The following is a 25,358-nucleotide window of genomic DNA, read 5'->3' as shown; positions in this document are numbered from 1 at the left end:
TATATTGCAAGCACATAAAGTCTACAAAGATTATGAACATTTCACTGGGTTATAATGCACAACTCTGAATCAGTTAAAAAATGAACATATTTTATTAAAATCCACACTTTGCACACTTTACTCAACCTGCTCTTGTTGCCTATTCATTTAATCTTGTGCACAGTTTTTTTTAAGGCCTTTTTGCACAGGCTTGATTGCAGAAAGAAACTTCATAGAATGTTGGATTCTTAACAGGACCACAGAGTTCATCCAATCACAGGAAAAGAGTACAATAAAATCCCTGGTGTCTGCAAGTCAAGCAAAAAGCAAGGAAAATAAATGTTAAAATATTAAAATAAATAAGAATAAAATAACAGGTTAAAAAAAAGTAAATATTCTCTGAAGTAACACATAAACCTTTGGTGAAGATGGCTGCAAATTCATCCAGCGGAGTGCTTGGGTTGTGCTTTGCTTTTAGCAGCTATTTGAATTAAGTTGCATGAAATAGCAATGGCGTCACCCAGGATGAAGAGCTGGTGGATGCTGCTCACCATTGGGATGATTTTCTAAAAGTGTCTCCTTATCCCTGCTTAGTAAGAGTCATCCCAGTCAGAGGCTTCATCTGAAAACTTGGGGGAGAGGGATTGTAATGTTATTGTTTGTCTTTCAGGCCGCTCTGTGGAGGGGAAGGAAAATGTAGATTTGTTTTCAAAGAATGTAACTAAAAATAAAATAAAATGCTTCTAAGGTTTATATATTTATGCAAGTGAAGTTTGTTCAGTGTTGGTACAGTATAGCATTTTTATCTTTTAAACTGTTTATTCTTAATGCAGGTGTCTCAGATAGACATTGTAAGAATAAGTCTCAAGTAACTGGAAAATACACTTATCCATTATCTACCAATCCCATAGGTGCCAGATATCAGGGCTTTTACTATATTAACCCCATGCAGAGAAAATGTGTATCCTCTGCCTACTGGAAGCTTAATTGTTTTCCTTGCTGTGCAAAATGTACCACAAAGATAAACATGAGCAACTTTGCTTCCACTATATTAATTTTTCTGATTAGGGGTAATTCAATTGTTTAAAAAAACTAGTATGTATATGTTTCATAGAAGGGAACTATAATAAATGTAATTGTTTAACATCCCGCATATGTATGAGGTAAACATTCGACTGAAATGTTTCCCAAATGTAGCTAGAGGTGTGTCAAGTCTTTTCCAATCTGAATCTACATTATGGGGTTGTCATAATGGTGAAAAACCCTGTCCAGACATACCCCAAGTTGCTTTTATCAGAGTTCAAACCTATTTATAAAATCTTTCTTCAAAATTTTAATTTCTTGCATATGCATGCCTTTAAAGGGTTAACGGTGAAATCCACCTTAAGGAGAATGAATGGAAATTAAGATTTAAGCCAGTGGTTCCCAAACTTTGTTGGGCTGCTGCTCCCTTGGCCTCCAGGCCACATCTCGAGCATGTCTCACCCCCTTACCATGGCACAGGGAGGGGGTGGACAGTGGCAGCAGTGAGCAGGGGTAAGTGGCGGCGCTGAGCGGAAGGGGTAGTGGTGGCGCTGAGAGGGGGGTAGTGGCAGTGTTGAGTGGGGAGGCGGAGTGGTGGTGATGGCGGCACTGAGCAGGGGGTAGTGACACCAGTGCAATGTGGTGGCCAACGAGACCAGCTCTCGTGAGAACGCCTTGTCGCTGTTTATTTTGCTTCCTACGGCCACTCCGAGTCTGGCCAGAAAATTATTGCACTGGCTTTTTCATTAAACTTTGCAACTGACTGAATATTAACAAGAGAGACGGTTCAGAACGTCCTCTTTTCCCTCACTGCCCCCTTGGATCTTTCCACTGGGGGGGGGGGGGGTGGCAGCAGCACCTACTTTGGGGATCACTAATTTAAACTTTGGTCACTTGAACATATTTACTGCAGTTGATTTGGTAAGAGGCAGAACCATCCTGACGATAATTCAGCTGCACATCTGTCCAAATCCCATTGTTACGGCCTTCTCTTTTAATAGATGGTAAATTAGATTGCTCAGTTGAATAAAAGGCAGAAGCAAACTAGCTAAACTGTTTAAACACTCCGAAAATGAACCTCTTGATTTTAGAAATTTGGGATTAAATCTTTTGCAGATAACTGTGGAAAATATCAAGGAGGAAAAAATATAATGGTGTAATAAGAGCTCTTGAGAATTATGTTATGTACAAAATGTCCCTTATGTAACCTAATTATAGCCTGTTATACAATTTCTTGAATCCCACAAAAAAAAAATTAGTGGCACGTTTTTAATTATTTTCTCAGGATATTAGCAGTGCTAGCTTGCAAAGATGCTTAACTGATAATACCTAGTTAATGTTGACAATGCGAAGGTGGGCAGTTTCCTTAAATCATGTACATGATGTGGTTTAATTAAGCCTGCCTTCTGTCCTATCATGTCTTTTTTTCTCTCTCCTCCCGGTGTGTTTAAATCCTGTTAAATGTTCTAGTGCTGATGATGTATCACTAGATAGAAAGTGCTAAAGCTTGCTCTTCATTGATACTGCTTGCCGTGCTTTTTATTTCCAATATTTATTGTTGCAAAAAAATATTTGGACAGATTTCAAGTGATCATTAATAGTAGGTTTTAAAAATTTAGAGATACACAGCTGAAAACACTGGTAGCATTGGAATGATTTAAATTGGGGATTGCAAGCAATCAAAGTTAGAAGTGTGAGAAGATTTTGTATGATGCAGGACTGGAGGAGGTTACAAAGAAAAGGAAAGGTGAGAGATCTTGCAGGAATGTCTAACTGCTATCACTTTTAAAAATTATATTATTGTAGGCTGAGGTAAGGCAGCAAACACAGGAATGACAGGAGTTAAACAGAAAAGTCTGTAGACTTTGTGATTGAAGTACAATACACATCTGTAGGAAGCAAAGAGCTTGTAAGGGCTCAGGCCAAAACATTGGTTTTTTTTCCTTCCAATAGATGCTGCGAGATCTGCTGAATTTCTCCAGCATTTTAGTGTATTGCACAGGAAGGACAGGTATAGGTAATTTATGATTAGCATTTATGTGTGGCGTTTTAGATGATCAAAAGTACCATAAAATCCCCATTGTCCAGAATTCAAGCAACTGGCAGCCTCAATTAACCTGCAAACAGAAAATAAATAGATAGAAAATACGAAAGTTTAAAATCAGTGCCCCACTCACAACCAGTTTACCAATCCAGTCAACATGTAATCTCAGGCAACTGGCAAAATCACTTATTTGCCATCTACCAATCCCCCATAGGTGCTGGATACTAGTAGTTTTAGTGTATATGGAAAGTGGAAATTAGCCTGGAAAACTCAAGAAGAATCTGTGAGGCAATGCCATTGGTGTGATGAGCAAATTTACTCATGGTAACGTCTGGGCAGAATCCCTGTCTGTCCAGAGCCATCACGCCTTGACACCCATCTGAGTGGGGATAGCCAAGCTATCCAAGTAATTTTCCTCATTCAGAATCCACATCATGACACTGATAACTACACGATCAAATTCTGAACAGCACACAGATCATACCTTACCCTGCTGAATATCTCCAGCAGGTTCTGTTGTTTTCAGTGAATGTGCTGATTTGGAGCTATGAAGCAGGATTTATTTCATACAAATCGATCTTGCATACGAGGCTGCTTTTCACTGAATTGGTACAGCTTAGAATAACCATTCAGCAGGGGTCATGTGAGGGCCACAACACATTGAATTAAAAACCTTGGTTCATTTTCACCTTGCATCATATAAATAATTTTTATGTAATCAGTAGGTGAGAAGTATGGAAGAAATCAAAACATGACCTCTTCCCAGGTAAGCAGGCCGATGAACTCTGAGCAGAGTTCTAAAGGCACCATACCCCAAGGAAGGTTGAGAATGCCTGGTTTAGAAAGCAAGTATGATTGACAAACAATTGAACCTGACTCTTTCATATTTAATGTATTTTTCTACAACTGAGATGAAATGGGAACATTTTTTATTGCATCTTCCAGATGATAGAAGAGACTTCCAGCAGCAGGTACACCATTCAAATTGTATGAACTCATCACACCCAATGAAGGGATTTTCTTTGCTGGCTGAAATGTTCCATCTTTGAATGACTTGTTAAAGCCTTGAGCTCCTGGCTATGACAAGCAGAGCTGAGCTTTGTCAAGAGAGCCACCTTGGTTTGTTGCTAGCTTTTCCAGTCATGAATAATTCTAGGCAACATTAATTTGCATGCAGTGAAACGTATGAACCAGAAGAAATCCAATTCTTTATTGATGCCATAAAACCGTTGCCAACACATTTGCAGAATCATTGCTTTTTAATGTTTTTTCCTATTCATTCACAGTATTTTAAGATATAGTATATGTGTAGATTATGGAAATTTGCATTTACATTAATTTTGGTAAAGGATATTAATTGAGGGAGCATGATTCTTTCCAAACCAAACACCAAAATTCTTCTTACCCCCTCTATAGACATACTCTCTCTCTCTCTCTCCACACACACACACACACACACACACACACACACACACACACACACACACACACAATCTCTAGACTAGACAGAGTCCAGATCCAAAAATGACCATTTCTACACACGGATGCTGCCTCAGATGCTAAGTTCTTCCAGCAATTCTTTGTTTGTGCAACACATTTTACATACTTTATCTAATCATGGATGAATGTTTAGATAACTCTTGGATAGCTTGAATGTGTAGATTTTCAGAAATTAAAAACTGCTTCATAATGGGGTTGAAAGGATAGTAAATCAGCCAAGATGGAATGGCGGGTGGACTCGATGGGACCAATGGCCAGATCCTGCTCCTATGTCTTAGAATTGATTCAAAATATTTAAATTTTCTTTTGTTTGTTCCTGCAGGTGACTTGATTGACGTGGGAACATGTAGGATTGTCTCCTTTCTCCTTGGTCCAATCCCTCCTTACCTATATCTGTGGTACCTCGCATGCCCTCTATCTTCTCAATGACTTCAGATTCCCCAAACTGGACCACCTCATCTTCATGATGGATCTCCAATCCCTTTATACCTCTATCCCCCACATAGAAGGTCTGAAATCACTTCGCTTTTTCTGGGACAAAAGACCCAACCAGTCATCCTCTACCACCACCCTCCTCCACCTGGCAGTACTTATCCTCATTCTAAATAACTTCTCCTTTAACTCATCCTCCAAATTAATGATTCCCAAAATGGGAACTGCTGCCCCCCTGTGGGTGTTTGAAAGATTCAAATGGGCGGTGAGGGGAAAGGGGATGTTCTGAAGCTTCAGTCTTGTTATTATTCAGTCTGCTGCAAAGTTTAATAAAGAAGCCAGTGCAGTAATTTTCTGGCCAGACTCGGAGTGGCAGAAAGGAGGAAAATAAACAGTGTTCTCACAGGAATTGGTCTCAGTGACCACCATGTTGTACTGCCATCACTACCCCCAACTGAGCACCGCCACCGCCACCACCCCCCTCCCCTGCTCAGCACCGGCACCAATCTCCCCCTCTCTCAGCACCACCACTATCCCCGCCACTCAGCGCCACCACTAACCCCCGCTCAGTGCCATCACTACCTCCCCCCCCCCACCAGTGCGATTCTATGGGGGAGGGGGGAGGTGATTGTAATGTGGCCTGGAGGCCAAGAGTCCGGAATCCTGAAAAAGTTTGGGAACTACTGCTCCAAATCAGTGTGTAGCCATGGGTACTTGCACGAGTCCCAGCTATGCCTGCCTGTATGTGGGCTTTGTGGAGCAATCCATGCTAAACCTACACAGGCAAGATCCCTCAACTTTTCATCCAGTATATTGATGACTACATCATGGCTGCCTCATGCACCCACGATGAGCTTGTCAACTTCACCCACTTCGTGTCCAACTTCCACCCTGATCTCAAACTCACCTGATCCATCTCTGGCAACATTCTCCCCTTTCTGGATCTCTCTGTTTCCATTTCCGGGATCAAGCTTTCCACCGACATATTTTACAAACCCTGCAACTCCCACAACTACCTGGCCTACACTTTCTCACACCATGTCCCCTGCAAGGATTCCATCCCCATCTCTCAATTTCTCCATCTCCACCGCATCTGTTCCCAAGATGAGGTCTTCCAGTCCAGAGCTTCTGAAACCTCGGCCTTCTTCCACCAATGTGGCTTCCCCTCCACCACCATCAACTCAACCCTCAGCCTCATCTCCTCCATTTCCCGCTCATCTGCCCTGGCCCCCTCTGTCCCCAGATGCAACAAACATAGAATCTCCCTCATCTTCACCTACCATCCCACCAGCCTCCACATGCAGCTGGACTTTCTGGCACTTACTACAGGATCCCACCACCAGACACATTTTTCACTCTCCTCTCTCTTGGCCTTCCACAGGGACCATTCCCTCCACATTTCCCTCGTGCACCCATCCCTTCCCACCCATCGCACCCTCTGCACCTTCCCCCGTGCCCACAGGAAGTGCAGCATTTGCACCCACGTACTCCCTCACTACGGTCCAGGGCACCCTTTCACGTGAAACAACACTTCAGTTGTACATCCAGAGGATTTATTTACTGCATCTGGTGCATTCTTTGTGGCATTCTCTACATCGGAGAGACCAGTTGCAGACTGGGAGATGCTTCGCTCAGCATCTCCACTCAGTTCACAATGACAATGACATCCCAGTAGCCCCAACCATTTCAATTCTGGGTCATTCTCTCATGCTCACATATCTGTCCATTGCTTTATGTACTGTCCCATCCTGCCCACTCGCAGATTGGTGGAACACCACCTTATTTTCCATCTGGGCACCCTGCACCCACATGGCATGAACATTTATTTTACTGCTTTCCCTTAAACCTGCTAGCCTTCTCTTTCCCCTCCCCCCTTTTCCTATCTTTCCAGTGGGTGAGCCATTCCCCCTCCCCTCATTGCTGCTGTCCCCTTTCTCCTTTCTCCACCTATCATCTCCTGCCTTTGCCACACCCTCCTTCCCCTTTACCCTTTTATTCCAATGCTTGCTGCAATTTCTCATACTTCGATGAAGGGCTCAAGCCCAAAACGTTGGTTCTGTATCTTTGCCTTTGCTATGTAAAGGGCACTGTTTGACCTGCTGAGCTTCTCCAGCATTTTGTGTTTTTACTTCAACCATGGGGTCTACAGGATTTTATGATTTACCTCTTGTATATTTTGCAAAGTATATTGCACTCGATACCAACACAGTTCTCATTTCCCTTCGTTTAAAATTCACAGAAGCCTTTTCCATCAGTCACAAAATACTGACAGGTAAACATTTGGAACATTAGAGGAATGCTTTCCAGCAACACAAGTAGGCAGGGCCAGGCAGCAGGAGAATTTTACAGGAAACATTTCAAAGCTGAGGATTATCTTTGAGCCTGTCCATAGGTTACAACAATCCATGTTCAAAAAACAATTTAAGATGGAAAACAACAAAATCTGCAGATGCTAGAGTTGAGTACAATATACAAATTTGCTGGAGAAATTCATGTATCATCCATAGGAGGTAACCACATTTTGGGCCTGAGCCCTTCGACACAAATCAGAGATGAGAGATTCCTGAGGAAAGGCTCATGAACAATAGCTACTGCCTTTCTTCCTGTTGATGCTGTATGTCTTGCTGAATTTCTCCAGCATTTTTGTGTATTATAAAATATTGTTGCATTTTTTAAAAAAGCTGTAGGTGATTTTAAGTTTTGAAATATCTCTGAAATTCAAGTGAATAATAGAACAAAAATAAAACCATTACATTTTAAATTTAGACATACATCAGGGTAACAGGCCCTTCTGGCCCATGAGCTCGTGCCGCCCCAATATCCCGATTTTCCAACAGAGCCCGTATGTTTTGAAGGGTGGGAGGAAACCAGATCATTCGGAGGAAACTCACACAGTCACAGGAAGAATGTACAAACTCCTTACAGACAGCACCCGGGTGGAACCAAGGTCACTGTAAATAAAAGAAAATTAAAAACAATGGTTAAAGTAATTACAAATATCAAATTAAAAATAATTTCACCTTATCCTATTAAAATTCTGCCTACAATCCCTTTGTTTCAGTGAGGTCAGAGATCCTTTGCCACCCCTGATTCACTGAGAATGGGGCCTTGCTCTTAGACTCTATTCTTTCCACCTACGAAGCAGACTGGCAGCTTTTGTCCTTGTGTCTGGCAGCAGGTCGAAGAGATGTGGATGTGCACACATTTGCAGGTTCAGTTTGAATGGCAGTGTGGTTATTCCATTTTAAACAATCAGCCATGACCTAATGTAATAATAATTCAGGTGTAAATATCATCCAGTACGAGGAGATAGAGTGAGGTCAGGTTTTATTTTAAATCGGATAAATTTCAGCTGCCTTTTCGTGCAATGTACTAATGAGAGTACAACCTGTGCTCCCTCATGTAAATTCAGGAATTTTCACAACTAGGTACAAATTCCACTCTCTTATTGTGTGACTGAGTGAGTGACATCAGCACATGGCACAGGATATCCTGGGAGCAGTCAAAATTCCATCATTCAATGGATGCCCTCCGTTCGTGCTGAATTTAACCACAGCAGGTCAATGGAATATCCTACTGGCTGACAAGCAGATCCACGGTAATCAGACTGTAATCCTGAGAGAGCTCAGTTTATTTATGCTTCTCCTCTCTGGTGCACCGTTTCAGCAGCCATTTTGATCTATTGAAGTCCACATGTAGAGTGGTGTGACACCTTAACGGTCTTAAACATTGTGTCTCCCTGTCTTGTTTGGCAGTCCCTTGGGATTGCGAATGATTTCTTATCCCCTTCAGTTTTGTGGGATCTGTGGATAATGGCCTTTGTGGGGAGAGTGGATAGTTTGTGAAGGTTATTGCTTGAAAATATTTTCAGATTAGGGGCAGCAGAGTTGGCGTAGCAGTTTGCGCAATGCCTTTAGAGCATCAGCAATCAGGACCGGGATTCAAACCTCACAGTGTCCATAAGGAGTTTGTATGTTCTCCCCGTGTCTGCATGAGATTTCCCCAGGGGCTCTGGTTTCCTCCCAGCATTCAAAATTCGCCGGGGGTGTAGATTAATTGGGTCAAAATTAGGCGGCATGGACACTTGGGCCAAAATGGACTGTTACCATATTGTAATTGTCTAAATATAAATCTAAAATCAAGGTGCTGTAACGCTGGTGCGGATCCACAGAGAGCAGAAAGCAGAGACATAGCGCTCCCCTCATGGGGCCAAATGCCCTGTCAGCCCTGTACAGGCTCTAAGCGGCCTGTTAAAGGAGTTCACAGTGATTTATTTTAAAATCCTGCAACTGTGGGGCCTGGGACAAAGGTGGCAGCACCCATGTTCCGCAGGGGCCTTGAGGTGTTCCAGACTCCAGGGAAACACTGGCACAGGGCACCAGAAAACAAGGCGATCACCTTCCATCTGAGAAGGATAATCAGAGGAGATGACCTATGGAATGGTGACCTTGACAGAGCACCAGCGTGGGACCCTGAGGCTGGAGAACACAAAGGCAGTGGGCTGTTGGTGACTTGAGGTGAGGAACCTATGCAGGCTTCGGGCTGCTGGCAACTGCGATCAAGTGACTGCGGACGACAGGAGACTAGATCGAGACTGATTGAAGGGGTATCAGGTATCAGAACTGAAATACGAGAGGGTGACAAGAGTGCTGAGGGCTTTCTGAGATCTGTGTGGCTGAGGAGGCTGCGGAAGCACTGGACGAGAACCCGTGGACACTCAGTGATTCTGAGTGGATGCTTTTTTGCTTCTCTTTCTATGACTCTAATGGGCACCGGACAATTTCTGCTGATAGCAAATCTTTGTCTGTCTTATGGTAAACTAAAGGAAATTTCATGTGATATTATTTTTTCTGTTTTATTACATGACAATAAAAGAATCTTGAATCTTCACTAATTCTCAACAAACTAGCTTATTATGCAATGTTGAAATCAGAAAAAAAAAATCATAATTATGTTCCAAAAAGCAATAGGGAAAAATTACATCAGATTGATTCTTTAATCCTACCAGTTCTGATGGACTCTGAATCTGAAACATTCTACTCATCATTCAGTGAGAATATGAACTGTTCTCTTAAGGTGCTATCATTGGTATCATTTAAGAATTAGGTTGCCTTTCATAAAACAGGGTATAATCGGTAAATACAGGAGAAGAAGCAATGAATAGATAATGATTTATCATTTAACCTTGGAAATGTGTTTGAATTAGATTTGACACCAAAATCTCAAATTCCCAGTTAAATCCCTTTGACCAGAGGAAAATTTAAATAATTCCCTGACACAAGTTTAGAATCATCAAACTGAACGCTTTCAGAGGTTGTGTTAATTTAATAATGAAGTTTCAAAGATAGGTTCTGTTCAAAAAGGGGTAAAACTCTGCTCTAGACTGGCATTGCTGACACAGCAATGCAGACCTGTAGGTTATCAGCTGGTAGAATTGGATAGGAACTGCCCCACTTTTGAGAAGTGATTGATTGGTCCAATTACCTGAACTTTTTTTTATTCCCTTAGGAAATAAGAAAGGCAATTATGCCTTTCATACACTTTAATTTTGCAAGCCACAGCCAGAAGAGTTTATGTTTCACCTTGCATGACATACGCAACACGAAGACAATTATCCACACACACCAACCTCTGTCATTCACATAAACCAGGATTCCTTCCAGGCTCATGGCTTTCCTTTGGCTCTGATCTGGGATCTGGGAACAGTCTATTCACAGCAGAAGTTGGGAAGAAGGCAAGAATGACCCAAAGACCTATATTGTGGCATCTCATTAATCTGACATATCAAAGCCACTGAGGTAAGGTTCAAACATCCTACATCTCACTAGCGGCACAAAATCTTTTTCTCTTCTGTTTGTGGCTCCAGTTCTTGAGCAATCTGTTTAGACTTTCCACTTTGACAATTAATCTTGGGAGTGAAATAAAGAAATCTTGATGAGCTGGGCACTGGCTTGCATGATTCATGACTACCAGACCAATTATTTTATGTTAAGCATTTGTAGTATTCACACACATTGAACACAACTTAAAATAGAAACTTATGTGGTGCTCATTCATTGCAGTTATAACATCCATTAAAGTTTGCAAGTTGATGTGCTATACTCGAACTCAGCTCAGCAGCTCACGCAGCATCCACAGGAAGTCAAGGACAACGAACATTTTGGGACTGGAACATTCGTCAGTTACGTGCAAAAACAGGCAGGTCCCTGAATAAAGAGGTGGGGGGTGGGGTGGGAAGGAGAAGGGGGAGAGGAGATGGAAAGAAAGGAGCAGGAGGAGGAGCATTAATTAATGTTATGAGATCATAGATGGATACAGGTGGAAGGGCAGAACCAAAAATAAAGTTGATGTGATGGGAAAAGGAGACAGAGGGATAAGGAAAGAGATAGACTTGGGGGGGGGGGGGAGGGGATTAATGGAAATTGGAGATGATGACGTTAATGGTGTCTGATTGGATGTGCTTGCAGGTAGCCTCGGTTTGGCAGTCTCGCACATTTGTGTATTGCAGTCAACCCCAACGTCTGTAGATTTTCTGGCTTAAAGTTATGTACTCAAAGTTTTCGAGGAGTATTTTTTTCTGGGAAAATGCTATCTTCCATCTTTGAACCAGTTTTAAGAATAAAAATATGTACAATTTCCACTAAAAAGCAGAATAGAAAATTGTGCAGTAAACTGATTATAGAAGACTACTTTATAATCTTCAGTTAATAAATGTGTAATAACTTAAAAAAAGAGAAGTAAGATTTTTTTTTCTGCTGTATATTTTTCATCCATATTTTTATCAATAATTGAAATACTTCAAAAACTCAGAAGGTTCTAGTATTCACAACTGCAGGTTTTAAAGAACATGCACTAATGTACAAAGTTTAGTGCATCAAAATAAAGTGATTGTAAATGTCAATATAAAATCTTCTAATTCAAATGACCCTTCAATTAATAGTCTAGACGTTGTAGTCAACCACCTATATTTCCAGGGATCCTCCCAGCACAATTTGGAAAAAAAAAAGGCCGAGTTATTATTTCAGTAAAACACAGTGTTGGAGAGTAGTTTTATTTCAATCATGTCGTCTAGAGATGTTTGTGTTTTACTTCTATTGTTTCCCCCAGCATTCTCCTATGGGTCTCGCAGGAGATATTAGCCATGGTCACAGAATCAGAAAATATCTGATACTCAACCTCATCACGTGGCTGTGTTCCAACCCACCACTCATACTCAACTTTAACAACTCAGATTTTAATCTTTCAAAAATGCTCAAATCAAGTTCAAGTTTATAACAATCCAATTGTTCACATACAATCCAATAAAACAACATTCTCCGGGCCTCAGTCTTCTCTGTTGTGTCATCTTCATAAGTGAAGAGAAGTTGTGTGTCCAGGATAGGGCACTTATTAAGTCAACTCCAAGGAACTTGGTGCTCTCTATTCTCAAAGGTGTATAGTGAGTAGAGCAGGGGGCTCAGAATAGAGCTCTGTGATGCTCCTGTACTGATGGAGATTGTGGAGGAGATGTTCTTACCAATCCACACTGATTGTGGTCTGGAGATGAGGAAATTAGGGATCCAATAACATAATGGGGTGTTGAGTCCCAGGCCTTGGAGCTTGCTAATCAATTTTGAGGGGATGATGGTGTTGAATGTCCAATTGTAGTCAAAATGAGCATCATGATGTATGCATCTTTTCTCCATGCAAAATGTTTAAAAAAATATATATATTTTTTACATAATAAAAGATTCTCTGGTGGGTTAAAATAGGGGAAAAGGGACTAGAAATAAGATGTTAATCTGGGGAGCTGGCCACACAAAAAATAAAACTAATCAAGAACAATTAATAATAGTAGTTTTACTTATATTTTGACCTTGTTTTGCGCCAATTATTATTTTAAGTGTCTATAAAAATATTGAGGAGGGAAAAAAAAACAGCAAGGAGATGATTTAGAACGAAAAGTTTATTTAAAACTAAAACCTACCAGGTCATTGAATGCCTCATCCATCAACAAAAGGACAGTTCAAAATATGCTTCGATTTTTAACTACAGTATGGGGGAAAAGCTTAAACCTTCAGGCAGTGTGTACGCTAATTTCTTTTTCTATTGGTGAAAATGCCAAAATTATCATTTTTATTTTCATGTAGGCTGGCTACAAAGAACAAAAAAAAATAGTTTGAATGTTGTTTCCAATTATGTGCTATTTATTTTCTGGCATGTTCCTTCAATTGTTTATGAATTTTTCACATGAGCTTTGAAGATCACACCAGGCTCCAGCAAATTGAAACACACATAAGCAAAAGGATGAACTTGTGAGCAGGAAGGTACTTTGATGCCATTTTCATTCCCAGGTTTGCTTATCTCTGTTATTGCACAATGGGTTTATTGACTTCATTGCAAATGCAGGGGATTTCATTTGTTAAAAGGATTCCAGACTCCATTACCTCATTCAAAAACTGTCTTAAATTATATTTTCATTCTGTACGTTAATGTAGGTTCCCACTGAAATCATTACATTTTATTTTTGCAATCATAAATATAGAAACATCTTTGTTTTCAGTTATCTTGCAACTCCAGCTCTATTATTTGTCAGTATGCCTATCGCGTAATCAATAAATTTAATTGGATTGAACTGTGCATATTACTTGTGGTTATTTGGTAGGTTTCTTGCCAGAAGATAATAGGTTTAATTTCAATTGCAGAGATTTAAGTACAAAACACTCAATTGTGCAACTGTTAACATATTAAATTGGAAACCTTACCTATTCTCTGAGAAGATCTCCTGGCAGAATTTCAAAAGGGAATAGATATGTTTCCACTAATACTCAACCAACATTTCTAAAAAGGTAATCTGGCTATTAGTACATTGCTGTGCACAAATTGGCTGTGGCATTCCCAGTGACTTCATTGTGCTGGCAAGTGTAGGCTACTTTCTATCTTTATTAGTTAAGAATTGTTTGATACATTGTGGCAATATTGGTGCTTGCCATTTGCTAAATCCAAGGTGAAGAATTCTGTTGAAGCATGGGAAATTGCATGCCATGGTTGGACAACATCAAATTCCTGGAAAGGATTGCTAATCAGCCTTAGATAATGGAAACTCTATAACCAAATGTGTAAACCTGAGAACTGCTTAAAAAATTGAGTGCTATTGCATTATCGTATTCATAACTTGCAAACCAGCAATTTTAATCCAATAAATGTGGACATTAATTAACATCAATATGCTTATTTCTATGTAATGTTGGTTTGGACTATCCCATGGTCAGAATTCCTCACCATTATGTGCATGAATATGATCTGGAAAAAGACCCTCACGACCAAGAGTCAGTTCAGAGTGGAGGAGGCCTCAAGTGGCAGGGAGAAGGATCTTGAAATCCTTTTCTTGGAACTCTCTGATGAACTTTGATACCCTGTGACTATAATATAGCTTCAGATTATTGCTAAGGGTCTCTGGTTTATCATAAACATTAAAGTAGTTCAAATAGATTTATTACAATAAAAGATTTTAAAAGTACAAAAAAACCTACATGCTAAATAGATTAAGATAAAATAAATTAACCAGCCACCTGTTTTTACTCAGAGTTGTGAGCCCTATCCAAATGTATTGGATTGCACTTGTCACAGCATTCATCCATCCATCCACCACTCTCTTCCTTGCCACTATTTTACAAATCAGCTCCTGGAAATGATTTTCATTGAAACCTATTATGTAAATTGGATGTATATTTTACTGAAGATATTTTTAGGGTGGTATGATGTTAAATGCACACAAATTGATATTGCACCACAGTAAAGCAATTTTTGTTCCTAAACATTTTGATGCTGTTTTCAATGCAATTTTATATTTTGACTAAATGCTTTCAAAATTCAGTCAGTGCAGCTTTAAATTGGAGTCCACCTAAACAAGTTATTAGTTAGTAAACTTGTCCTGTCATGTATTAGCACAGACCAGTGATAAAAAAAATCTCGGCTATGGATTTTTGATGAGCATTTACCAACATTATTATTCACCTAATCATTTAAAGTCAATGATAGAACAAAAGTTTAAAAGTCAACAATGCATTAAGAACTTTATTATTTTAATTGAGAAATAGAAGATACAATCTAATTACCGTGGTTTGGCAGGTACAATAATGTAAGGGTCTATTCTGAAGCCAGCACAAATGAGAACAGCAGAACACAATGAAGTTGGATGTACCAGTGGAATGGTAGACCATTGATCTCAACTCCTAAATCAGTTGTTTTCAACCTTTTTTCCTCTCACATGGCCACCTTAAGTAACCCTGACTAAACCACAGAGCACCTAAAGTGTTACATGAGTGGAAAATAAAAGGTTGAGAATCACTGTCCTAAACCAAAAAAAAAGAGGATGGACCACAAAATACAATCAAAGAGTCCAATATGGGTTGCATGAGACTTAAAGTTTTTATGTGCATATTTATGATGGGAAAGAGCAGAGTTAAGAGACCACCAATGCTGGAATCTAGAGCTACATGAAACTGCTAAAGGAACACAACAGATCAGGCAGAATCCACAGAGGGAAATGGACAGTCACAATTTTCATGTCAAAACTCTGCTGTGGAGGAACTGAGAAAAGAAAGCCAAGACAGAGAGTATTAGAGAGTAGAGAGGGAGGGATCCATAAAATAGGTAGACTGAGGAGGGCTGATGGATGATGGGAAGATGGAGAAAAGAATGAAACTACCTTTCGAAACATTTAATGTGAGCATAAATGAGGTTCTCAACAAGTTGAACCTGCTGACTTTCTGGGTTCTTTCCAGCTTGAGTGCCTATCAGGGTCTTAGCTATATTGTTAGCAGGGTCCTTGTGCTGAAGAATAGCCTTCATTTTCCGCACTGTTGGAAACCAGTAATTTCCAGAAACCAGCAGGGAATTTTGACTGATAATGCTCACAGGAAAGCAGCACAGATTATGCAGTGATGTTCACTGACACGTAATTCATGACATATCTTTGTTGCCACAAACATGCTCATAAATGGGATTGATGTGGCAGAAAGTGAGATGGTCCACTTTGATGCATAGAACAGCAAAACAGGATTTTCGTTTTGAGAAATTGAGAACTGTTAACATTCTCAGGGACTTGGATATCCTTGTATGCCATTCACTGAAAGTTGATGTGCAGGTCCAGCAGATAATTTGGAAGGCAGGTAGCATGTTGGTCTATGTTATTGGGAAGATTTGAGTTCAGGGCTAAAAATATCTTCCAGCGATTATTAAATCAAGACCACCCGTAAATTCGAGGTGATGCACCTTAAAATTCTGATGGCATTACATTGACCTCTGGTTTCTGCTAGCCCACTCCCTTTGTCTCCTTTCCTCCTGTTCTTCACTCCCTTCCCTCTCCATTCACAGGGCCATTCATTCCCCCTCCCCCTGTTTGCTGTTGTTCCCTCCCTCTATCAGCCAAGTATTGTATCATTGACCTCCTTACATAAGAATGGGTAAACTTGCCACAGCTGGAGCATAAGAAAGAGCAGTTCCTTGAATGGAGAGTTTATCACATACTGAATACAATTCAGAAAAGTTTGTACTTCTTAAAACTGTTTAGAGGAATAAAAAGAGATCTCATTGAAACATCTGAAAACATGCTCATAATATCACTGATGGGAAGTTTAATTCTGTTAATTATAAGAAACCCCCCCCCCCCCACCCCCACCTCCTCATGTCTGTGATTATTAATGGGTGGATTGTAGTGAACTGCCACCTGGCTCACAAATTCCATTCCTTTGGCCCATTTGGCCCCTATTCCTCAGCTGTGGCCATGTATTGGGAACCTAGCTTCAGAACTAATGGGACACTGTTCAACACACAGTGACCACCCTCCCCATCCAAGGTCACCCAAACCTCAGTAGGTTATCTACTGTCCTTCTCCTGCCTGGCCTGCGTCTATTGAAATGTGGTTGATACTTAACAGGCTCATTTGTATTATTCCAAAGGATCAAAGAGACGGATCATTTACCTCTTCAGGATACCGGTAATTATGGATGGATATTAGATAACCAGCTTGCATCCATGTAAGCGTTAAAAGTAAGTATCCTTTAGCAGCTTTTGTTTTAATCTCTCATTGAAGATGGAATAGGCAAGTCTGATCCATCTTTCTGGAATTAAAAGAAAAACAGCAAATTGCATTTTCCTTCAAGTTCCAAGTGAAATTGAAGCCATGGCTCCAACAATAATGTTTCCATTTCCCCACATCCCCTGCCTCATCCTAAGTATCAGTTTAACTTCAGTTTATATAGTTTAGTCCCATCACTCTCCTTATTTTGGTCTTTTTATGGAGTTCAAACTTTCTGCAATACCTGAGCACTTATATTGGGCAATCTGCTCACTGAACTTTGTACATCAGATTAGACCAAGTGCAGAAAGAGCAACCGCATCTACTTGAAGTGTTCTGAGCCAACAAAAAGTTATACTTTAAATTATGTTTACCTGAATGCTTTTCATGCATTTCTTTGTGTGGTAAACATTTCCAAGTATTTTTCTGAGTTTCAAACAAAATTAAATATTAAAATAATAAATAGTTTGATTTTGTCAGAGACATACAATATTCAAAATGTTATAACTGTTTTGAAACTGGCTCAGTTGAGGGTATGGTGTGACCAACTTCCTATTTTTAATATTCTCACGGTTTAGTGCATTTTGGCCTGAACAATTGATTTAAGACAGACAGGTACTCCCAGACTTATGACCGTAAATGGAACTGAAGGATCAGTTGTATCTCAAAATGGTCGTAAGTCAGAATTTTGCTTGGAGTACTGAAGTCTTAAAGCAAACTTTTTAATCAAATCATTTTTTCATCATGGATTTGACAACAACAACTTAAACAACTTCCTGAATTTGTCAGTCACCTTTGGTGGACTTTTCCTCATTCTGGTCCATGCCTGCCTTGTTAGCTGGTGTCCCTGGATCCATAGGCTGGGTATGGCCATCTTGATTCCAGTGCACGAGTCTTCAATGGATGGATGCACGAGTCTTCGGTTGGTGCATGCGCAGTGGGTTCGTGTCTTGGAGTTCGGTTGGCGCAGGCACAAGAGTTAAGTGGCCTAATGATGTTGAATTTGAGCCCTTAACTCTCGCACATGTGCCAACCCAACTCCAAAACACGAACCCACCGCCCATGCGCTAACCAAACATTTGCGCATGTGCACAGGAATCTAGATGGCTGCACCCAGCCGATAGACCCCGGACAATTGACTAACAAGATAAGTACGCACATTTTGGATCTGACATGCCGTGTATCCCTTTTACAGTTTCTAAAATACAACATTATCCATGTAAAATTTATATATTTTTTCTTGATCTTCTAAAAAATTTTCGGTCAGATGTGTGGATGGACTTAAGTAGAATAGATTGGAAGTCGGGGAGTGCTTGTATATCCAAAAAGAGCTGAGATGGTGAGGATTGGGACACCTAAGATGTTTGCCAATGATCAAAGCAAGGTAAGTGAGGGCTTACCTGATCAGTAGCAAGGGTAAGAGTAGCCCCTGTAGGAAATTTGAAGGTGCTCTGCAGGTTGCACTTGAGGAGATGATGTGCATTTACATTTATTGCTTCTGTTTCCTATTAAATTTGTGAAAAAATTATTTTAAAGATAGCATTTTAGCTTATTAATGTTGTTGTTTGTCCTTCGCAGTCGAGGATCACCAAAATCAAATGGGAGATTTGTGGCTGTGGGTCCAAAAGTGACTGGTGAGGCCAATTTGGGCCCTGAAGGCTCACCCACCTGTGGGACACAAGTGGGTGGGTGCTGTTGTGGCTGTGGATGCTGCTCAGGCCTTGCGCACAGCACGCTTTTGTTGAGCCTCGGTGAAGTGCCTGACTTCAGCTGCATGGGCTCCTGTGGTGATCTTGCTGCGCCAAGCTAGACGGTCAAGGGCAAGCATCTCCCACGTGTGATGTCGACACCCAGGGCATTTTTTGGTTTAAGTCATGACGTGCTCTTGACTTGGATTAAAGTGAGAGAGAGTTGAGCAGGTCGTCAGCCTCACTCTCTCGCCCTGGCCTATCTGGACCCAGAGGCAGGCATAGTCGAGATGGCTAGAGACAGGTCAGGATGCAGTGGACGACCAGCAATATTCTGTTTGTGTCTCACTGAGCCCTATTAGCGCTCCACGACGCATTGCTGAAAATCGCCTTTCTACCCATTGAACCAGTGATAGTTTCTTCTGCACAGTTCACTAAATCCAGGCTTCACACGCTAGGTAGACAAGCCCTGAGTGTTGCACGTCCACGGCAGTCCTTTTGGCACGCTCGCAAGCCCCCCTACCCAATTACCCTCCTTACCTTATTAATAAAGTGCTGTCATTAGTTTGATGCTTTTTACTATGAATGGTTACATTCTTAGATAGGGTGGACAGCCAGCACCTTTTATCCTGGGGCAGCAATCCCAAATACCAAGGATATCTGCTTAAGAGGAATGTTTAGGGGAGATGTTACTCAGTATGGGTGCCTGGAATGCATTGCCAGGGTTGGTGATGGGGGCTGATGCAATAGGGACATTTAGAAGACTTTTAGATAGGCACCTTAATGTAAGAAAAATGGAGGAATGGACTGCTAGGGAAGGGTTAGAACTGACAAGGAATAAGTTTATGTAGGTTGGCAATGCTGTATGTTCTTTTTAATACTTTCTAACTTTATTTACCCACATCATATTTCTGTAACAATTAAGAATGAAGATTATATTTTATGGGATTACCTGATATTGTGGTGAATTTCTATATGAATATTATTATAATATAGTTGGTAGGAAATGTTCAGATACTTTAATATCTAACTTATTCACATTAATCTTGTAGGCATCAACTGCAAAGCAAAATAGAAGTCCTGATAAGAAAATATTAATACATATAAATGCAAATCATTTTTGTATCATCATTTTTAAAAGTTTATTGGCTGAAACATACTTTCATGTTTAAGGTAAACATCAAGTCACTACTCAAGATGCCATGAGGAAAGATAAATCTTCAAGCCTGCTCTGGTGTAATATAACATGAAAGGTTACTCCAGGGGGAAATTTTAAATGATTTTCAGATCTTGAACCAAAGCTTCAGCCATCATTGAAATCAAATTAGAAGTATCTGCCACTGTTAATCATTTTTAAGATCTATATAAGTTTATTGCCTGTAAATGGTCTTTATGAGACAGTTGAACTTCTTTTCCTTAACTTAAAACATTAACTATAACTAATATTACTATAAATTGCATTCATTTTAAGAGGTTGTCAGAAATAAGAGATTTATTAATAAAGAATTTTAAAAAGACTGAGGTGAATATTTCAAATATTGGTGTGTTTGTAACATATTTTTAAATACATTGATAATCATGAAAATTCACACAGTGAATTTCCATTTCTAATTCAATGTCTTCACGTTCCATGTTTATATCTTTTCAAAGCTACCATGACCTCTGGATTTTTTGATATGTTGCTTTTTGTGATTTTATTTAGTATCTGATTTAGATCTTCCCAAAACTTTTCCACTTTCTCACATGCCCAAATTGCATGTACTGTTGTTCCCGTTTCCTTCTTACAACGAAAACTTCTGTCTGATACTGTTGGGTCCCATTTTTGGATGGAGCACAAAAAAGATTTATTATGATAGCCCGAGCTGTAGCAAAAAAATGTATTATGTCAACCTGAAAATCAGAAGATAGCCTGAGAATACAGCAATGGTACATAGAAATGAATAAATGTATTCCATTGGAAAAAATAACATATAATTTAAGAAATAACATCACAGTATTCGAACAAATTTGGGAACTGTACATGGAACACAACAGAGAAGTCCTACCGTGGACCTCCACCGCCTAAAATGACAGAAGGAGAAGACGAAATGAACTGACCCAGTATGTAAAAGTAGAAGACACAAATTTCTTGTTTATTTTCATTGTGTGATGACATTGTTTAATGGGTTTAATGTATCTTATAGGTTGAATGTTGAGTGGCTGGGGAGGGGGAGTGAAGAAGGGAGGGAAGGGAGGGGGAAAAAAGGAAGAAAATGACACTGTGTATATTCAAGAGGGAAATGTTTGTGTGTATTTTGGTCAATATGATTCATAGTGTGAAAATAAAAAAAATTAAAGAAAAAGCTAACATGACAACTTAATTTAAAGCGAACTATTATATGCAATCAATGGTCACTCAAAAAGTGAGCAGGTTATGGGTTGTAAGCCAGGACCTGAACTATTTAACAACTTGTTCCTTCTGGGTACTCTTCCCCTCCCCTCACCTCCCCTCTCCACTCCCCTCTCCTCTCCTCCCCCTCTCCTCCCCCTCTCCTCTCCTCTCCTCCCCTCTCCTCTCTTCTCTCCCTTCCCCTCTCCTCTATCTTAACCTCTCCTCCCCCTCCCCACCCCTGTCCTCTCCTCCTTTCACAAGATAAAAAGATAAAGAAACAAAAGTAGACCATTTGGCCCTTTGAGTCTGTTCTGCGAATCCACCCTGAGCTAAACTGTTCTCACATCTAGTTCTGTTCTGACCTTTTCTCCATATCCCTTGATACCTTGACTAATTAGATACTTATCAATCTCCCCCTTAAACTCCCCTAATGATCGTGCCTCAACAGCTGTATGTGGCAACAAATTCCACAAAACTATGACTCTCTGGCTAAAGAAATTTCTCCTCATCTCTGATTTAAATGGGTACCTTCTAATTCTGAGACTGTGCCCTCTTGACCTGGATTCACCCACCAAGGGAAACATATTATTCACATCAACTCGGTCCAATCCTTTTAGCATTTGAAATACTTCTAAGAGATCCCCTCTTATCCTTCTGTACTCAAATGAATGCAGTTCAAGAGCCGCTAAATCTTCCTCATAGGTTAGCCCTTCCATTCCAGGAATCATCCTGGTAAATCTTAATGTGGAGAGATAATGTGGGATAGAGTACAATCTTTGAAGTCAAGAGGTCCAAAGCTGCACACATTATGCCAAATGAGGCCCTATCAACACCTCTTTAATCTTGTATATTATTTCTTTTGAAATGAACACCAATCCCATATGGTGGTTAACCTTTAGGTTATCCTGCACAAGGACCACCCCCCCCCACCCCCAACCAGGTCCTTTTGCGCTTTTGAATGTTAAATTTTCTCCTCATCCAAATAATTATCTGCCAGTTTATTTCCTCTTGCAAAACGTACAACCGTACATTTCTCAACATTATATCTCATTTGCCATTTCTTTGCCCATTTTCCTAAACCGTCCAAGTCTCTGTCCAACATTTTGGTTTTTTTCAACATTTCCTACTCCACCACCTTTCTTGGTGTCATCTGCAAACTTTGCCACCAAACCATTTAATCCATAATCGACAATGTGTAAAAAGAAGCGGCCCTAACACTGACCCCTATAGAACATCATTAGTAACCGGCAACCCACCAGAAGAGGATCCCTTTATTCCCACCCTTTGCTTTCTGCCTATCAGCCAATATTCCTGTAATTCCATGGACTTTCATCTTATAAAGCAGCCTTTTCTGCGGCACCTTATCAAAGGTCTTTTGAAAAATCCAAATGCACAGCATCCACAGCCTCTCTTTTGTCCATCCTATTGGAGATTTCCTCAAAAAATTCCATTAGATTGGCCAGGCAGGATCTTCCCTTCTTGAAACCATGCTTGCTTGGACCTAACATGTCATACACCTAGAGGTATTCCATAACCTTGTCCTTGAGGATCGACTCCAATTACTTTCCAACCACTGACATCAGACTAACAGGTCTATAATTTCCTTCTTTTCTGCCTCCCTCCTTTATTAAACAGCGGAACCACATTTGCAATCTTCCAGTCCTCTGGAACTATGCCAGAGTCCATTGATTTCTGGAAAATAATTTCCAATGCCTCCACAATCTCTAAAGCCACCTCCTTCAGAACCTGTGGGTGCACCTCATCTGGTCCGAGAGACTTACCTATCTTTAATCCATTCATTTTACTAAGCACTATCTCTAGTAATCCTGGCTGTACCTAATTCTATTCCCTTAGACCTCTGACTGTAAGTTATATTGCTATGGTCTTCCTCAGTGAAGACTGACACAAAATACTCATTTAGTTCCTCTGCCATCTATTTTTTACCCATTATAATTTCTCCAGTATCATTTTCAATCCGTCCTATATCTACCCATTTCTCTCTCTTACTTTTTATATATTTAAAAATAATTCAGTATCCTTTTTGTATGTTATTTGCCAAATTGCTTTCATAATTAATCTTTTCTTTCTTAATGACTTTCTTTGTCTCTTTCTGAGTTTTTAAAAGTTTCACAGTCCTCCGTTTTATCACTAATTTTTGCTTCCTTGTGTGCCCTCCCTTTTGCTTTTATTTTAGCCTTAACCTCTCTTGTTAACCACGTTTGTGCCATTTATGCATTCATAATTTTCTTTTTCCTTTTTTCTCGCCCCTCCCCTTTCCTCTCCTTTCCTCTCCCTCTCCTCTCCTCCTCCCCTGCCCTTGGCTCCCCTCTCCTTCCCACCTCTCCTCTTCACTCCCCTTCCCTTTCCTCTCCTCCCCTCCCTCTCCCCTTTCCTCTCGTCCCCTCCCTTCCCCTCCCCTCTGTGCCTTTTCCCTTCCTCCTCTTTTCCCCTTCGCTTCCCTCCCATCTCCACTCCTCCTCCCTGCACCATTTGAAACTGGCATCAATAAGCATGACAAAAATTTCAGTGAATGGCTGGGTGCTTATGAGAATGAGGTATTGCGTTGGTTGCAATTAGGGAAGTTAGTATAAATTTGTAACTAAAATTAGTTTTGTTTTGTAGTTTATTTTCTAATCCAATACAATTGTGCAATTTGAAACATAATTTAAAATAAAATGCTGTCATTTCCCTTGATAGAATTTTAGCATAATAATGTGAAATGCAGCAGTTTACCTACCAGAAAAAGATATTTCATGTTAAAATAAAAGCTAGAAAGAAAAACTGGAAATACTAAGAAGATTCAGCTTCTCTGGGATTTTCTCTCTACTCATATTCCCTGACCTGCTGAGTATTTCCACCACATTCTGTCTGAATTTTAGATTTCTAGCACCGGTTTTTGGATTTTATTCAATCTGTTTAATCCACTACAGCTTTCAAACAACTGAAAATCCAATTCAAAACCATTGATAGTAAGATGTCACTTGCTGCAAAAGAAAAAAAAAATACCAGTCCCAGATTTTGCACATCAACGTAACACACGTGGCGTTTCCTACATAGAGAAAGGTGATCTCATTGGTCAAACTTAGAAGCGAGGTTGAAGGCAGCACTGCCTTATGTGATGTAATCAGGTTGCATGGATTGGCTAGAACAAACCCCATTGATATAATTACAATGAAATGCTTTGAATGTACATCCTTTCTTGCTGTTTGTTGAACATAAATATTTTAAAGCTATGAGATAAAAAATATTTCCTGTTGAACACCAGAACTGGCTACATAACTAACCAAACATCCTCTACAACTACAATGCAGACATCTATGTAGAATAATGCCCAAGCATACAATGGTGACAAAAAATTCACATCTAATCTGATCCATTGAACTGTACATACATCAGCAATGAAATTGAAGGCATTATTGAAGGTGCCGCATTATCAATCAATGCACACTAATTTGGCTAATTTGGATTTAACCAAGGTCACTTGGCTACAGACCACATTGAAAAAGAGAAAGGTATTCCAGATGTGTGTGAGCGTGGTTGACAGTAACATAAAGGTGGACTTTGACTGAGTAATAAAATGGAAGTCAAGGAAGTGCAAATTGAAAGCAATCCACTGGCTATAGAAATGCTGTGAATATAGAAAAAAAATGTGGTTACCAGTCATTGCTGAAGAAATTTCTCAGAAGTTGTTCTGGGCCACCTACAGCTTCAGATGTTTCATTGAACCCTTCCCACAATCGCAGGGTATAAAATCAGGATGTTTTCTCATATTCTTTTCATTTCATTCATAAATCTACATTTGAAATAAGACAATTTGTACCCACATGCATCAGGATACAATTAACACTAAGGATAGACTTATAAATGCTAACCAAATTTTCCCCTCCGAAGTGCCAAACAAAGGTAATATTGAAAGAAAAGTTATCACCCTCCACCCCGACCCCTTGGCTTACCATCACGTAATCCTCCACCATTGATAACCCGGTGAGAGTTCCATCTATTGGCCAAAAATCTAAGATAAATCAATTGCATGAAAAATAGCTTCACACATACTTATATATCAGAGGCTTAAACTGGGGAATAATCTTACCTGTCAGTTCCCCGCCAAACTGCTGTTGGTCTCGTGACTGCATTAAAATCCTGGAACTTCTCATTTTGTACATTATAGGAATATTTTTATACACTTCCAAGGCCTGTAATAGAGGCGCAGTGCCACACTGTTCCACAGCTCCCGCAAGCCATGTTCAATCCTGACCTCAT

The 25,358-nt window shown here is 40.1% G+C and overlaps 2 long non-coding RNA genes across 5 annotated transcripts in view; one reads left to right on the top strand and one right to left on the bottom strand.

Moving 5' to 3' along the window:
* Window positions 1-11,641, top strand: part of LOC138747046 (uncharacterized) — a 61,126-nt gene extending 49,485 nt beyond the window's left edge. Inside the window, exons 3-4 of one of the 3 annotated variants that reach the window (XR_011347281.1) lie at window positions 11,041-11,180; window positions 11,450-11,641. This is a non-coding gene — a long non-coding RNA (uncharacterized lncRNA). Of the gene's footprint in view, window positions 1-3,771; window positions 3,813-3,991; window positions 4,313-4,868; window positions 5,378-11,040; window positions 11,181-11,449 lie in introns of those variants that run through there. The other 2 variants (XR_011347283.1, XR_011347287.1) reach the window with 2 other exon arrangements.
* Window positions 70-25,358, bottom strand: LOC138747039 (uncharacterized). 2 transcript variants are annotated; one of them, XR_011347276.1, is made up of 3 exons: window positions 25,189-25,358; window positions 7,732-7,929; window positions 70-287 (listed from the first exon to the last, which is right to left on the bottom strand). It is a non-coding gene; the product is annotated as an uncharacterized lncRNA (long non-coding RNA). The 2 variants fall into 2 exon arrangements; XR_011347275.1 differs by having other exon boundaries at window positions 7,751-7,929.

The sequence above is a fragment of the Narcine bancroftii genome, chromosome 1, assembly GCF_036971445.1.
Source record: "Narcine bancroftii isolate sNarBan1 chromosome 1, sNarBan1.hap1, whole genome shotgun sequence".
In the NCBI taxonomy this organism is placed as follows: Eukaryota; Metazoa; Chordata; class Chondrichthyes; order Torpediniformes; family Narcinidae; genus Narcine; species Narcine bancroftii.
Note: the sequence above shows the minus strand (reverse complement) of the source record. Positions and strands in the feature narration are given on the sequence as shown.